Genomic DNA, 14,748 nt, shown 5'->3' on the forward strand with positions numbered 1-14,748 from the left:
CTCGCTGGCCGTCGAACACCTCGTTGTTATTGTTGTAAGTTGCACATCACCACACTTCACCCACTACGACCCACCTTCATACGCTACTTCACATCTATAATATTATTAAAACCCAAAGATTACATACTATGATGACATGTGGTATCCTTATGTTAGCATGACACGACGCACATTAAGCATTCTTATAAAAAACTAAGGCATGAAATGTAGGCTAATAATGATTAACCTACATGAAAAACTTTTCATTTAGTTTAATGGAAAACTCTTCATACGTATATTACCTCCATATATATTAACTTATTTTCTTAACTCCTTAGCAATTGCATAATAATAAAATCTAACTAGCAAGTAATTAATCGCACCAATGGTGATTCATTGGATACTCATATTATAAATTTAATAAGCATCAAGCAATTTTTACAGAGTAATATTTCATTACTTATTATTTTATTTTTTAACGTAAAAGGAATTAAATTTAGATGTTATTGATATTAATCTGTTGTTTCTCTAACTCATACATCCATTAAAAGAAATTGTATGCCAAAATTTTTGGTACTTTTTCCTCTTCCTTTTGTATTGGCTTGGGATTTTAGTATGTACCTATAATTTATAATTCTCATTCATAATATACAAGAAATACAGTTTCAATTACTCTTATGAGTAAGTGCTTATAATTTACATTATTTCTCATTTATAAAATGGAGGTAGTAAATTTCAATTATTTTCATCTCTTACACTGAAAGTAATATCTTTTAGGTGTCTCATTGCACATTTAATTGATCTGAAGCATCGCTTGGGCCAATAACCAGTTTATAATAATATATTCATACTTTAAATAATTTTAATTAGATTATATAATCACTTTTTAGATTATATAATTATCTTTTGGATGATATGATGACTTTTCAAATGATATAATTACTTTTCGAATAGTGTACTTACTCTTTGAATGATATAATTACATTTCAAATAACATAGCCACCTTATGGACGATATAATCACTTGTTGGATGATATACTTACCTTTAGTTTGGGAAGACAATGTGCAAATGAATCTAAAAGGTGATTTTTTTTAAAAGATAGTTGGATGCATAATAAGTAGAGGATAACCATAGCATAATCTCTTCCTAGTAGGGTTGGCAATGGATCGGGGGTGGATCAGGTGAAGCTCAATCCACCTCCATCCGCCAACAATTCATTCGTCATCTAACCCATCCATCACCATTTAACTCTTTGTCCACATCTAACCCGTCCATCATCCACGGATGAATCGAGTGGATCGGGTGAATGGAGGGTGAAATAAATCTACCATCGTTTTTTTATATTACTAATATACATAAATTAAGAATTTGATATATAGTTGACAAAATTTTTATCTTTCCCAATATTCACATTATTATACAAAGTCGATCTAACTCATATTACTAGTATATATAAAGTATATGCTTGTGTAGTTTTACAAACAGGTAAAAAACATTTGTAAATTTTGTAAAAAATATTAGCGGATGGATGGATGGGTCGGGTGAAGCTCCACCCAAATCCGACTCGATATGTTACCCAATCCATCCATCATCCTTATAAAATCCGTATTTTATCGAGTTTTCATCCATTTAATTGGATTGGGTGGTTCGGTAATCCATGGGTTCGGGTGAAACTGCCGGCCCTACTTCCTAGATTTATGATATATTTTATTTTTATTAGAATATCATTATAATATATATCTTGTTAGTTACCAAACATGATAAGACTCTCATTGTGAATCAAAAAATATTGATCAATGAAAATCAATCTGATTAAGGAGTTTGATATTATCTAACATGATGGTATCAGAGCTAAGGTTAAATTTTGGGGTTGTTTAGATCTAAAGATTTATCTTTCCCCGGTAGTTGCTAAAAAGAATGGTGTCCTTCGAACAAGTGTATCATTCCGATAGAGGGTTCAGAATTAATTACGGAGTTAATTAATCAGTAAAGTCAAGTGATTGGAAAGTCGGGCTAGAGGCCATCTCCGATCTGTGAGATTAATTACATTAATCTCACAGTTTTCCTTTAACTAAACTAAACGAGTCACACCCAAGCGTGCCACCAAACTAAGGCGAAGAATTAAGCCGAAGGCTTTAATACGTTAAACAAAAGGATACGTTCTCCGACGTCAGATTCCGAGCTTAGAGCGTCGAATCCGAATGTCAAACGTCGAGTTAAATTCTAGGAATTAACGAGACATTCAAATAAGTCAAACAACAAATAAAATAGTCAGAGTGCATAGCCCTAGCCTCGTATCGACCTAGCCGTATGACGGCTAGGCTAGCACATGCTTCCGCAGGCAAATCGCAAGCACCAGCAGCCCGTAAGGGCTTGCAGTCTTGCGAGGGCAGCAACAGCGAGCAACTAGCATGGCGTGCCAAGAAGCCCTGATCAGTGGCCATTTGGCCCACTTTTCTACTTCGTTTCTTCCCCGATTGAGCCCTTTGTTTGCCCTTTTTCCTCTATTTTAGCTTAGTTTTGTTATTATTGAGCATATTTGTTACTTGGAGTGGTTTTGAGTCATTTTTGGCTCATTTCCTAAGGTTTTATTCCCTCTCCTTTAACCCATTTCAATTTGCTCCTATTAGAACCTTTCCTATGATTTGTGTTTTCCATCTTAGAGGTCCTCCCGTGGCTAAGAAAGCAAGGATTGGATGCAAGGATTAGGCATGCTTTGGAGTCAAAGGGATTGGAGCATTAGAGCCCAAAATATGAAGGAAAGAAGAGTTCAGAGCGGGCGCTCTAGATATGGAGCGGGCGCTCTGTATTCCTTGCTGCAGAAAAACCAAGTACCCAACCCTCAGAGCGGGCGCTCTAATGTTGAAGCGGGCGCTCTAGCTCCCAAAATAATCAGAGCATTTTCTGCGAGACTTCAGAGCGGGCGCTCTAGCCTTAGAGCGGGCGCTCCGTGTTCCCCTGACCGATTTGAACTCTGCTACACGCGTAGGCCGACGGCTCTAATTATTTTACTCTGCACGTGATGCCTAAAATTTTGGGCCTTGATTTGGGTTAGGTTTTAGAGGAGGGTATAAATACCTCTCTTCCTTGTAATTGGGAGGAGGGAGGTATGTAGAGAGAGAAATATTAGAAAATCAGATTTCAGCTTATTGTTTTTTTTCTTTCTTTTGCACTTTAGATTAGTTAGGGTTTAGTTCCTCATTAGATCTAAAACACTACTCTTTGTCACTCTCTTTCATTTTCAATCCAAGATTAAATCTTTTGGTATTATTTCTATCCCTACTCTTTATTTATTGCTTTATTTATCTATTTTAATTAGTTTTAGCTTATCTTTAGTTGTTATTTCAAGTCAATAGAATAGTTTAATATCTTAGTTGCCTCCTTGTTTAAACTTGCAATTTCTGGTTTTGATCCTTTATTTTCTTGCTATTAGTATAATATTATCCTTATTTGCTTAGATTTCATGCTATTTAGAATAGATTACAAGTAGACTTAACATATTCTCTTCAAAGTTAACTTCTTTAGTAAAGTTTAATCATCCTATTTTCTGGTTTTAGCCATGTTTCTCTCATTAAACTTAGTTTTTGCTTTTGTTAATGTTCTTGTGTGCTTTGGTATGACCCTTCCTTCTCTAGGCTAGGTTTCTAGCTAGGGGAGGGGGAAATGATGAACTAATGATGAAATGAATGATATGTGGTGCAAGATTGGGTAGATTGAGAAGTTTTGCAATTGATTCCAACCTAGGTTTTAGTTGTTAGGAATTAGAGATTGATCACCTCTAAGACCCTATTTTGTGTTGCATGCTAGTTGCGCGAGAGTGAGCTTGTATGTGATGATGACTAGGTTAGGGATGACCTCGACCACCGAGGCGGGGTTGGGTAGGCGGTGTTTAGGTGAGCCCGAGAGGGAATCCTAGATGTTGGACCATAGGCCCCAATTGTTTCGTTGACCGATTGAACCATTCTTGTTGCCTCTAATTGTTGAAATCATTGTTAGTTAGGAATTCTCCCCTATCCCCTAGTGTTTGCTATTCCTTGATTTTCGAAGTTTTATACCTCTGCTTGTTGCTTGTTAATTTAGTTCTTAGTTTATTTGTTTCCCTAGTAGCTATAGATAAATCCATCAAAAATTTATTCCTCCCTTTTCAATTGACTTATAAGTGATCTAAGCAAGAGACGTTTGACCTTCCCTGAGGATTCGACCCCTCTTCCACTATGCTACCTTTGGTTAGTTTAGGACGTGGGTTTTCTTTTTATTCTTGACTCGACCTTTAGGAACTAACGACACCTAGGGGGCCGATCAAGTTTTGGCGCCGTTGCCGGGGAATGGCAACATTGTTTATTGCTTAGTTATCTTGTTTTTCAATTGTTTTCTACTTCTATCCTTCTATTTTTCATTTATTTCTCCGTTGTTGTCATTCGCTAATTGTCTGCTTAGCTGTGTTGAATGCTTAGAAGATCACAGGGACCACCTACTCACGACCTCGATCTCGACATTGACCGCACTCTAAGGCGAGTGAGGAGACTATTTGTTGAACAAACGGGTGAGGAGGAGGAGTTCTTTGATTCTTCTAGTGATATTTCTTCAGACATGGGGGATGCCATTGGCGCTCTTTTTGGTGACTTTGGTAATCCGGGTAGTCATGAATTGCAATGTGGGATTCTACTTCCTACAACGGAAACAAATTTCACTATCCACCCGCACTACACTCAAATGGTGCGTGGAGATCAATTTTCTGGAGCAGCTCATGAAGATCCGATAGAGCATTTGGACAAATTTCTCGAGACATGTGCTTTAATCCAAACCAACCAAGTCACTCAAGAATACATCCGGATGCACCTTTTTCGGTATTCGCTCACAGGCAAGGCTTATAGGTGGCTCAAAAACCTAAAGCCCGGCTCGTTGGCCACATGGAGAGACACGGCCAAAGCTTTCTTGAACAAGTTCATTCCCGAAGACAAATCAACCGAATTGAGGCAGAAAATTTCATCATTTAGGCAAGAAAGGTATGAATCTTTGGGGGAAGCTTGGGACCGGTTTAAAGAGTATGTGAGAGCTTGCCCACACCATGAGTTTGACAAGCAACTTCTCATCAAGTTCTTCTATGATGGTCTTGACGACATACCCAAGCAAAATTTGAATTCCGGATGTGGTGGACATATTAGCAAGGTGCCTCAAGCTCAATTGGAGGACACCATAGAGGAAGTTGTGAGGTACTATTCTACGAGTGGTGGAAGAAGAAGAGGTGAAGAGAGAGCTTCGGGCAAATTCGAGCTTGATCAAGGTTCACTCAAGGCTCTTATGGAACAAGTCATTGACAAGAAGCTGGGAAATAGCCAAGGGTCTTCATCTTCCTCCACCAATCAAGTACACTCTTTCTCTTGTGAGAATTGTGGGGGTACCAACCATGATATATCATATTGTGGTGGTCGAGACCCCGAACATGTAGCGGCAATGGGGTACATGAACAATCAACGTGATAATTGGAGAGCCCCCAATGCCAATTATGGTAATAGATTTCAAGATGCAAGTGGCCCAAGCCACAACACGGGTCAAATGGCTCCCTTTCCAAATCCAAATGCTAGCAATCACCCTAGAGCACCATTCAAGCAAGGACCACCCAACCAATTTCAGAATTTCCAACCCAACCCTTCCATGCAAAATGATCCTAATCAACAAATGCTCATGGAAACTCTCAATAGAATCCAATCAAGCCTATCCGCCATGGATCAAAGAATAACCAATAGTGAGCGAAAAGCGGATCAAAGGCATCAAGAGGTCACCGCACATCAAAAGATGATGGATAATCAAGTGGCTCAACTCGCCGAGAGGCTGACCAATCTAGCCAATGAGAAGCTCCCGGGCCAACCTACTACCAACCCGGCTACCACCCATCATATCAAAGCTATCTCTCTTAGGTCCGGAAAGTCTTATGAGGGGCCTAGGAGTGATCAATCGGAGCACAACAAGGAGGGTGAAGAGCAAGTGGTTGAAGAGGTCAATGGAGATAGCCAAGGTCAAATAATTGACAATAGTGTTGAAGGAAGCATTGAGAAGAAGAAGGGTGAAGGTAGTGAAAAGAGCAAGGAAGTTGGGAAAGACAAGCAACCATCAACATCTTATCAACCATCAAGGTTTGAACCACCACCGCCTTATCCCGAGAGGATTGTTGAGAGGAGATTGAATGACAAGTACAACAAGTTTATGGCTATGCTCAAGTCACTTCACATCAACATTCCATTCCTTGAAGCCATGACTCAAATGCCACCCTATGCAAAATTCCTCAAGGAACTCCTCTCCAACAAAAAGAAGCTAAGTGATGAGTGTATCACTCTTCCTCATCAAGTTAGTGCCCTAGTGCAAAGAACCTTGCCTACCAAGCAATGTGATCCGGGAAGCTTCACTCTTCCGGTCAAGATTGGTGATATGGAGACCACGGGTGCACTAGCCGATCTTGGGGCAAGTGTGAGCCTCATGCCACTATCCATTGCAAAGAAGCTCAAGTTCGAGATGATACCTTCAAGAAAGGTGATTCAATTAGCCGACCGGTCCACAAAATTCCCATGCGGTGAGTTAGAAGACGTTCCTATCAAGATTGGGAATTTGTTTGTGCCTTGCGATTTTGTGGTGATGGATATGGAGGAGGACCCTCATACTCCTCTTATCCTTGGAAGAGAGGCACTCAAGACCATGGGAGCGGTCGTCAATTGCAAAGATAATACCATTACATGTGAGGTGGCCAATGAGAAGTACAAGTTTGAATTCTCAAAGACTTTGAAGCAACCTATGGTAGAGAAGATTTGGCGGGTGGACTTGGTGGACTCCGAACTTGATGAATTGGTGAAGTCTCATGAGGTAATTAAAGACAAGGGTGATGAAGACCTCCCATGTGAGGAGGTGGGTGAAGGAGAATCTTTGTGTGCCTTGGAGGTTGAAAGCCTTGAAGGTGAAACTCATCCCGAGACTCAAGGAGCCGTGGATGAGCTCCCATCGATCCAAAGTGAGTCTAAGGAGGAGAGTTCCACGCCTCCTCCCAAGGTAGAACTAAAACCCCTCCCTCCTTCTCTCAAATATGCTTATTTGGATGATGATTGCTTACATCCTATTATTGTCAATGCTAACCTCGATGACACCTCATTGCAAAAATTAATTGAGATTTTAAAAAAATATAGGAGTGTTATCGGGTATAGCATTGATGATATTAAGGGGATTAGCCCTAGCTTGTGTATGCATCGCATTCATCTTGAGGATGATCATGCCTCTTCCATTGAACCTCAAAGGCGGTTGAATCCGACTTTGAAGGAAGTGGTTAAGAAGGAAATCCTCAAACTACGTGAAGCGGGGATCATTTATGCTATCTCCGATAGCAAATGGGTGAGCCCGGTTCATGTGGTTCCCAAAAAGGGAGGCATGACCATCATACAAGATGACAAGGGGAATGATATCTCCACCCGCACTGTCACGGGGTGGAGAATGTGCATTGACTATAGGAGGCTTAATAAAGCCACTAGAAAAGATCATTTCCCCTTGCCATTTATCGATCAAATGTTGGAAAGGTTGGTGAAGCATTCACACTATTGTTTTCTTGATGGTTATTCGGGTTTCTTTCAAATCCCAATTCACCCGGATGACCAACATAAAACAACCTTCACTTGTCCATTTGGGACATTTTCCTACCGAAGGATGCCCTTCGGATTGTGCAATGCCCCATCGACTTTCCAACGATGTATGACAGCAATCTTTTCTGATATGATCGAAAATGCAATAGAAGTTTTCATGGATGATTTCAGTGTTTGTGGTTCGTCTTTTGACCTATGCTTGCACAATCTCGAAAAGGTTTTAAAGAGGTGTCAAGAGACGAACCTTGTGTTGAATTGGGAAAAGTGCCATTTTATGGTCGAGGAGGGCATTGTCCTCGGGCATAAAGTGTCCATTAATGGTATTGAGGTAGACCCGACAAAGGTCTCGGCGATAGAAAAGCTACCCCCACCATCATCGGTGACCGGGGTACGTGCCTTCTTGGGGCACGCCGGCTTCTATCGCCGATTTATCAAAGATTTTGCACAAATAGCGAGACCTTTGACGAGTTTACTTCAAAAAGAGGTGGAGTTCAAATTCGATGATGCTTGCACTAAGGCATTTGAAACCTTGAAAAATGCTTTAGTGAATGCGCCTATAGTGCAAGCACCGAATTGGGAACTCCCGTTTGAACTAATGTGTGACGCGAGTGATAATGCAGTTGGAGCAGTCCTTGGGCAAAGGAAAGAAAAGAAATTGAATGTGATCTCTTATGCAAGCCGGACTTTAGATACGGCACAAAAGAATTACACCACCACGGAGAAGGAAATGTTGGCGGTGGTCTTCGCTTTTGACAAGTTTAGACCCTATTTGGTGTGCAACAAGGCCATTGTCTACACCGATCACTCCGCGGTGAAGTATTTAATGAGCAAAAAGGATGCTAAGCCGCGTCTAATCCGATGGGTCCTTCCCTTACAAGAATTTGACATTGAAATACGGGATAAGAAAGGAAGTGAGAACCTAGTGGCTGACCACCTCTCAAGGTTGCCGTTAGACCACCCTTCTTACCTTGACAAAGAGGATCCCATCGATGATGAGCTTCGAGATGACTCTCTTATGGCGATCGTTACCAACACCATCCCTTGGTTCGCTGATATTGCAAATTATTTAGCAAGCGGGGTGGTACCTCATGACTATGATGCTCGACAAAGGAAGAGGTTCTTCAAGGAAGTTAAGAGGTATTTTTGGGATGATCCAAGCTTGTACAAGAAGTGTAGTGACGGTTTGTTCCGGAAATGTGTGGCAAATCATGAGATGGAAGGTATTATGGAACATTGTCATTCACTACCTTGTGGAGGTCATGGAGGTGTCAACAAGACCGTGGCAAGGATCCTAGGTTGCAAGCTTTGGTGGCCAACTATGCGCAAAGATGTTCACAAGTTCATCCTTCGATGTGACCGATGCCAAAGGATGGGAGGAATCACAAAGAGAAATGAAATGCCGCAACAATCAATCTTAGAAGTTGAGCCATTTGATGTATGGGGAGTGGACTTCATGGGTCCGTTTGTCTCCTCATGTGGGAATTTGTATATCCTTGTGGCTGTGGATTATGTGACTAAATGGGTGGAAGCGATACCATCACCCACAAATGACCACAAGGTAGTGTTGAAGTTGCTCAAGAAGATCATCTTTCCTAGATTTGGGGTGCCACAGTGCCTAATTAGTGATGGCGGATCTCATTTCGCCAAGAAACAACTCGAAGCACTTTTGAAGAAATATGGGGTACATCATAAGGTTGGACTCCCTTACCATCCACAAACCCAAGGGCAAGTGGAGGTGTCCAACAGAGAAATTAAGAGTTTGCTCGAGAGGATGGTCAACAAGTCTAGAAAAGATTGGTCCCTAAGACTGGATGATGTACTATGGGCCTTACGGACCGCTTACAAGACACCGATTGGCACCACGCCATATCGACTTGTCTATGGTAAGGGATGCCACCTTCCGGTGGAATTGGAGTACAAGGCATGGTGGGCTGTAAAGGAACTCAACATGGACCTTCACTTGGCCGGAGAAAAGAGGTTACTCAAGCTCAACGAGTTGGAAGAGTTGAGGTATGATGCTTATGAGAGCTCTAGACTCTACAAAGAACAAACCAAGAGGTGGCACGACAAAAGGATTCGAGATCGTGACTTCGAGGTGGGTAACAAGGTTCTTCTCTTCAACTCACGTCTCCGACTCTTTCCCGGGAAGCTCAAGTCCAAATGGGTGGGGCCGTTTACAATCACCAAAGTAACCCCCTATGGCTCGTTCGAATTGGAAAATCATGAAGATAGGAGCCGGTTCATGGTGAATGGGCAACAGATCAAAAGATACTATGATGAAGGAGATATTGGAAAGATCGGTTGCCTAATGCTTGGGACGGTCCACACCGTTCCTCCCCCTTAGCTTTATTGCTCGTGACGTAACGTCAAGCTAGGGACGTTAAACTAGCATGCTTTGTAGTATATTGTGAATATTTGTCTTTGAACTATCTCTTTAGTTACTTTTTGTTTTAAGTACTTTGCAAAAATCCGGAGGATTTTTCCCCAAAGAGGGGATGGTTTATGTTGGTTATCGTTAGCCAAAATGCTATAAACCGAAGGGCACGACCTCTTGGCTCAACCAATCAATGGTTGAGTCGGGTACTTAGGTCGCATCCTATAGAAGTACTAACGATTTTGGTTTGAGTGATATTTGAGTGTTTGCAGGTTTGGGAAATAATGCTTTTAAAGCCAAAAATCCGACAGTCTAGAGCGGACGCTCTAAACAGAGGGCGGGCGCTCTGCATCATTGGGAATTATTCAGAATACTTGAGGCCAAAACCCGAGAATTTAGAGCGGGCGCTCTGGGTGTAGAGCGGGCGCTCTGATTTTAAGGGGGCTAAGGAAGGAAAATTTCGAGAATTTAGAGCGGGCGCTCTGGGTGTAGAGCGGGCGCTTTGAAGGTCCCTCGGAAATTCTACATTTTTGGTGCTAAAATCCGAGAAGCTAGAGCGGGCGCTCTGGTCAGAGAGCGGGAGCTCTGAGTTTTGGGTGAAAAATTGACTAAGTGTGGGAAAATTGCGCAGCTTTAGAGCGGGCGCCCTGGTCTTAGAGCGGGCGCTTTGATTTTCAACCCAGAAACCTGATTTTTCAGCGAAATGTTAGAGCGGCCGCTCTACCCTTAGAGCGCCCGCTCCGACCCTCATTTCAGACTTTGCGTTTTATCCCCTTTTAATTTTGAGCACCCAAATTCTTACCTCAAACTCCCTATCCCTATCCCTTCTCTCACCTCAAACTCCCTCAACTTCTTCCTCCATAACCAAACCTTCATCTCCTCCAAATCTCCACCTTCCAACTACGAATTCCTCTAAAATTCACAAATTATTCATCCCCTATCTCCAAAAATCATACATCTCCATCAAGAATTCAGCACCTAGTCCGGATTTCATCAAGAATTGAAGCGGGTTCTACCGGGTTCGCGTCGGGCCAAGTCGGGTTCTTCTTCAATTTAACTCTAGGCTAATTTGTCTCCAATTGTTGGTATAATCCTACTCTTACTAAGTTAATTTTCCCTATTTCTTTGGATATTTGCTTATTAAGGTTGGCTTAATTGGAGAATTGATGGTGAATGAATGGGTTTTGTGTTTTATGTGGTGAAAATTTGTTGTGAATTGTAGTGTGTTGTTTGTTGTGGTGCTTTGGCAAGGGAAAATTATTGTGGATTTTTGCTAGGTTTTGGTTTGTAGAAAGTTTTGGTTTTAGAATTGGTGGTTGTGCAAAGTTTTGGAGAGTTTTGTTTTTGTGGTCATTGTGTAGAATTGTTGGAAATTGTTGGGTTGTTGTGGTGTGTTGCTTTGGAAAATTTCTATATTGTTGTTGTAAGAAATGGCTGGTGGTTCAAAGAGGCAAAGAGCCGAACCAAGGAGTGGTAATGTAGGAGAAAGTAGTGGTGCTGGTAGTAGTGGTGGGCATGCTCAACCCACTCAATTCAACATTACCCTGCCACATGCAGCCCAAAGGACCAAATTGGCCGCATTGGATAGGAGGGCAATTAATCCAACTCTCTTCTATTCCCAACACGACTATTATATGATTGGAATAGACGAGAAGGTTAGGGAGCTTGCAGTGAATCTGGGGTTTGATGCGTTCTTGGATTGTAGATTGCCAAATGATTACATCACCGCAGATACTTCCTACTACTACCCCACCCAACCGCCTCTAACTTACCGCCCCCTAACATTGGAGTTTCTTGCTAGCTTCGAGTTAAATCAAGAAGAGGGTATGGAAGGCATTGATGCATTCAAAGTAAAATTCCGGTTGTTCAACAAAGGCCGCCACATTACCCTCCGTGCTTTCAATGAACTATTTGGTTGGGACCCAAATGCTCGAATCTTGGATACCTCCGGACTTGACGGTCAAGGTTATATAGAGGGGTACAGTCCGCAAGAATTTTGGGCCCGAATCACGAGTGGGGCTAGAGAATTCCAATCAAACTCCTCCAAGGCCTCAGAGATCCACCATGCCGCCTTACGGTACTTTCACCGGATGCTTGCATATATTTTCCTCTCCAGAAAAGATCTAGGTAAAATGAGCGATCAAGAGTTATATCTTCTTTGGAGAGCTACCGAGGGTGCGCTTCTTTACCCACCTGCCACCCCGGAGCACAAGATCAATCTAGGGTATCTGTTTGCCAAGAGATGTAAGGCAATAAGGGACTCCCCCCTCTTGACTGGTCCTATCTTTATGGGAGGGATGGTCACGTATATCGCCTTCAAGTACAGATACAAGACCCAGCTGCAGCAGATGGAGAGCTTGAACATGGCAGCCGAATTGAACATAGAGAAGATGAAAAGAATGCAATTCATTTCGGATTCCACGGGAGTCACGGGTAAGGCCTTCATTTGGCGGATCCGAGACGTCCCTTGGTGCTACATGCCATGTCCGTTCATGATGAATCCGCCCCCGGGAACTGAGTTACCATGGCAAGTCCCTATGGAGCAAATTCACGAGAATGACCTCTCCCAGCCCGAGATTGATCATAGAAATGAAATCAGGCAAGCGAGGCGGCAACAACAACAATTCCAGCAACATCAAGAGCAACAGCAGCAACAGTTTCAGCAGCAGCAACAAGAGCAATTTCAACAATTTATTTCTCAGGCACAACAGCATCTTCAGCAGCCCCCCCTAGTTCTCGGGGGGAGGTGAGCCCTCTTCCTCTTCTGCATTTAATATTGAGCAAGCTTTCGCTAGCCTCACTCTGGAGGTTAGGAGCCTTGCTCAAGCCCGGCCTAGGGAAAGAGAGGAGGCCCCTGCTCAGTCTCCTGGTCCCACTTTTGATATTTATCAAAACCATATTTATGATTACCATGTGGACCAGGGACATTTTAGCCCATGTGTCAACTACCCCTACTACCCTCCGCAGCACGGGCCTGTCCCGAATTGGGAGCCCCCTCAGGTAGATGACAATGGGAACCCCATTCCTCGTACCGGCGGCCAATACCCCTATTGGCAAGGCCCCGGTACCCTGCATGACCCTCCCCACTCCTTCCCCCCCTACAACTACCAGCGCCCAGGTGGGTGTGATTACCTCGGTGATCCCGCCTATCCTTATCAGGGCGACGGCTTTCCCCCCGGTTATTACGGTGGGTGGGAGCCATATGGGCCGCCATGCGATGTTGATTATGATTGGGCGCCCCCTGTAGTTGTAGAGGGAGAGGAAGAGGAAGACTCTGAGGAATAGATGATCATTTCTTTTGACCCCCCCCCCCCCCACCCTTGACTATTACATGTTTTATCGCACCGAGACGGTGCCTGGTTTTAGTTGGGGGGGTGCCTTAGCATTTTCATATCTAGGGGCAAATGAAAAGATCATTTTGGGGATGAGCAGTCTTTCCTATGCTTGCTTGTGCTTAATAATCTGTTGGCTTGTATCTGTTGGTTTGTATTATACATGATCACTTTTCCTTTTTCTTCTTTATTTTGTTTTCTAATCTTTTTGCTTTGGAGTTCTGGTATTTCTCACTTTTTGGCAGGTTGTATACTACTTTTGGAAGGAGCCAAGGTTGGTTGACTTGGAACCCATCATTCTTTTTATGTTTTGGATTGGCATGGCTCCGGTGAGATCTTTCCAAACTCTCTTCTATTTATTTTATCTTGCTTAGTTCCTAGGAGCGGAGTTAGGATTAAGTTGATTGATTCATGGATGTTTGCATACTTGGAATTGTGTACTGAGAATTGTGTGAATTGATGCTTTCATTCTTGAGTTCCTCTTCTATCCTTCTATCCCTTCCTTTCTATTTTTGTTGAAGAGTAGCAACGGGGCGAGGTTCACACCTCGTGAGAGGCGCCCGGCTTTATGCCTAGGAGGACGTGCATTCAATTCACGTACCTTCTACCGCCCCCACTTATGGAATTTATTCCAAACGAAGTCCTACTTCTCTTGTTGCTCTTCAATGTTTTCTTTTTCTTTTTCTTTTTCTTTCTCTTAGTGTTATCCAAGGCAAGTGTTAAAACTTTGTTTTGTGTTTGGCTGAATTAGTAGCTACAATGTATGAACATATATGAGTTGGTTCCTTGGTTTGATAGGTTTACAAGGTCTTTAATGTTTTGGTTGAAAATCACATAGCTTCATTGCTCAAATGACTCCTATTGGACATATCTTGGGCTATTTAGGCCTTGATCCCTTTTGTCCTCGGTTTGTGGTTGTTGGGCGTAGCTCATCTTGTGAATGAAAGCTAGGTGGCTAGAAATTTGGAGACTTAGTGTTTTGCTACTTGATCTAAAACTCGCTCCATTTGACTCTTGAGACCGCGACCGAATCGACTCATAGGATGATAAAGGCATTCATTTCGGGATAAGGGCATAATTTTTCGTTCTTTTTAGATCCTTTTTTTATTTCCTAGGACACCTTTACTTTCAAATTTCAGGTTTTTGGGTTTACATTCACCTTTTGCGTACCCCCTTGAGCTTTCCACTTTTTGTCTACCCGCATTACAAGCCTTATGAACCTAATTTTATTTTCACCTTTATAGAAATGAGTGAAACTCGAGCTTGGCTTTGTATCTAAGTTAAAAGTTTGGCATAGTGGATGTCTATAATGTAAATTGCAAGGGACGTGTTTGTTTCCCCAATTAAATCTTTTGGTATAAAAAAAAAAAAAAAAAAAAAAAAAAAAAAAAGTTGGAATAAGAATGCATAAGTAAGGCATCGATCTTGTATATAGTTTAGAGT

This window comes from Chenopodium quinoa, unplaced genomic scaffold (assembly GCF_001683475.1).
Source record: "Chenopodium quinoa cultivar QQ74 unplaced genomic scaffold, ASM168347v1, whole genome shotgun sequence".
NCBI classification, from domain to species: domain Eukaryota; kingdom Viridiplantae; phylum Streptophyta; class Magnoliopsida; order Caryophyllales; family Amaranthaceae; genus Chenopodium; species Chenopodium quinoa.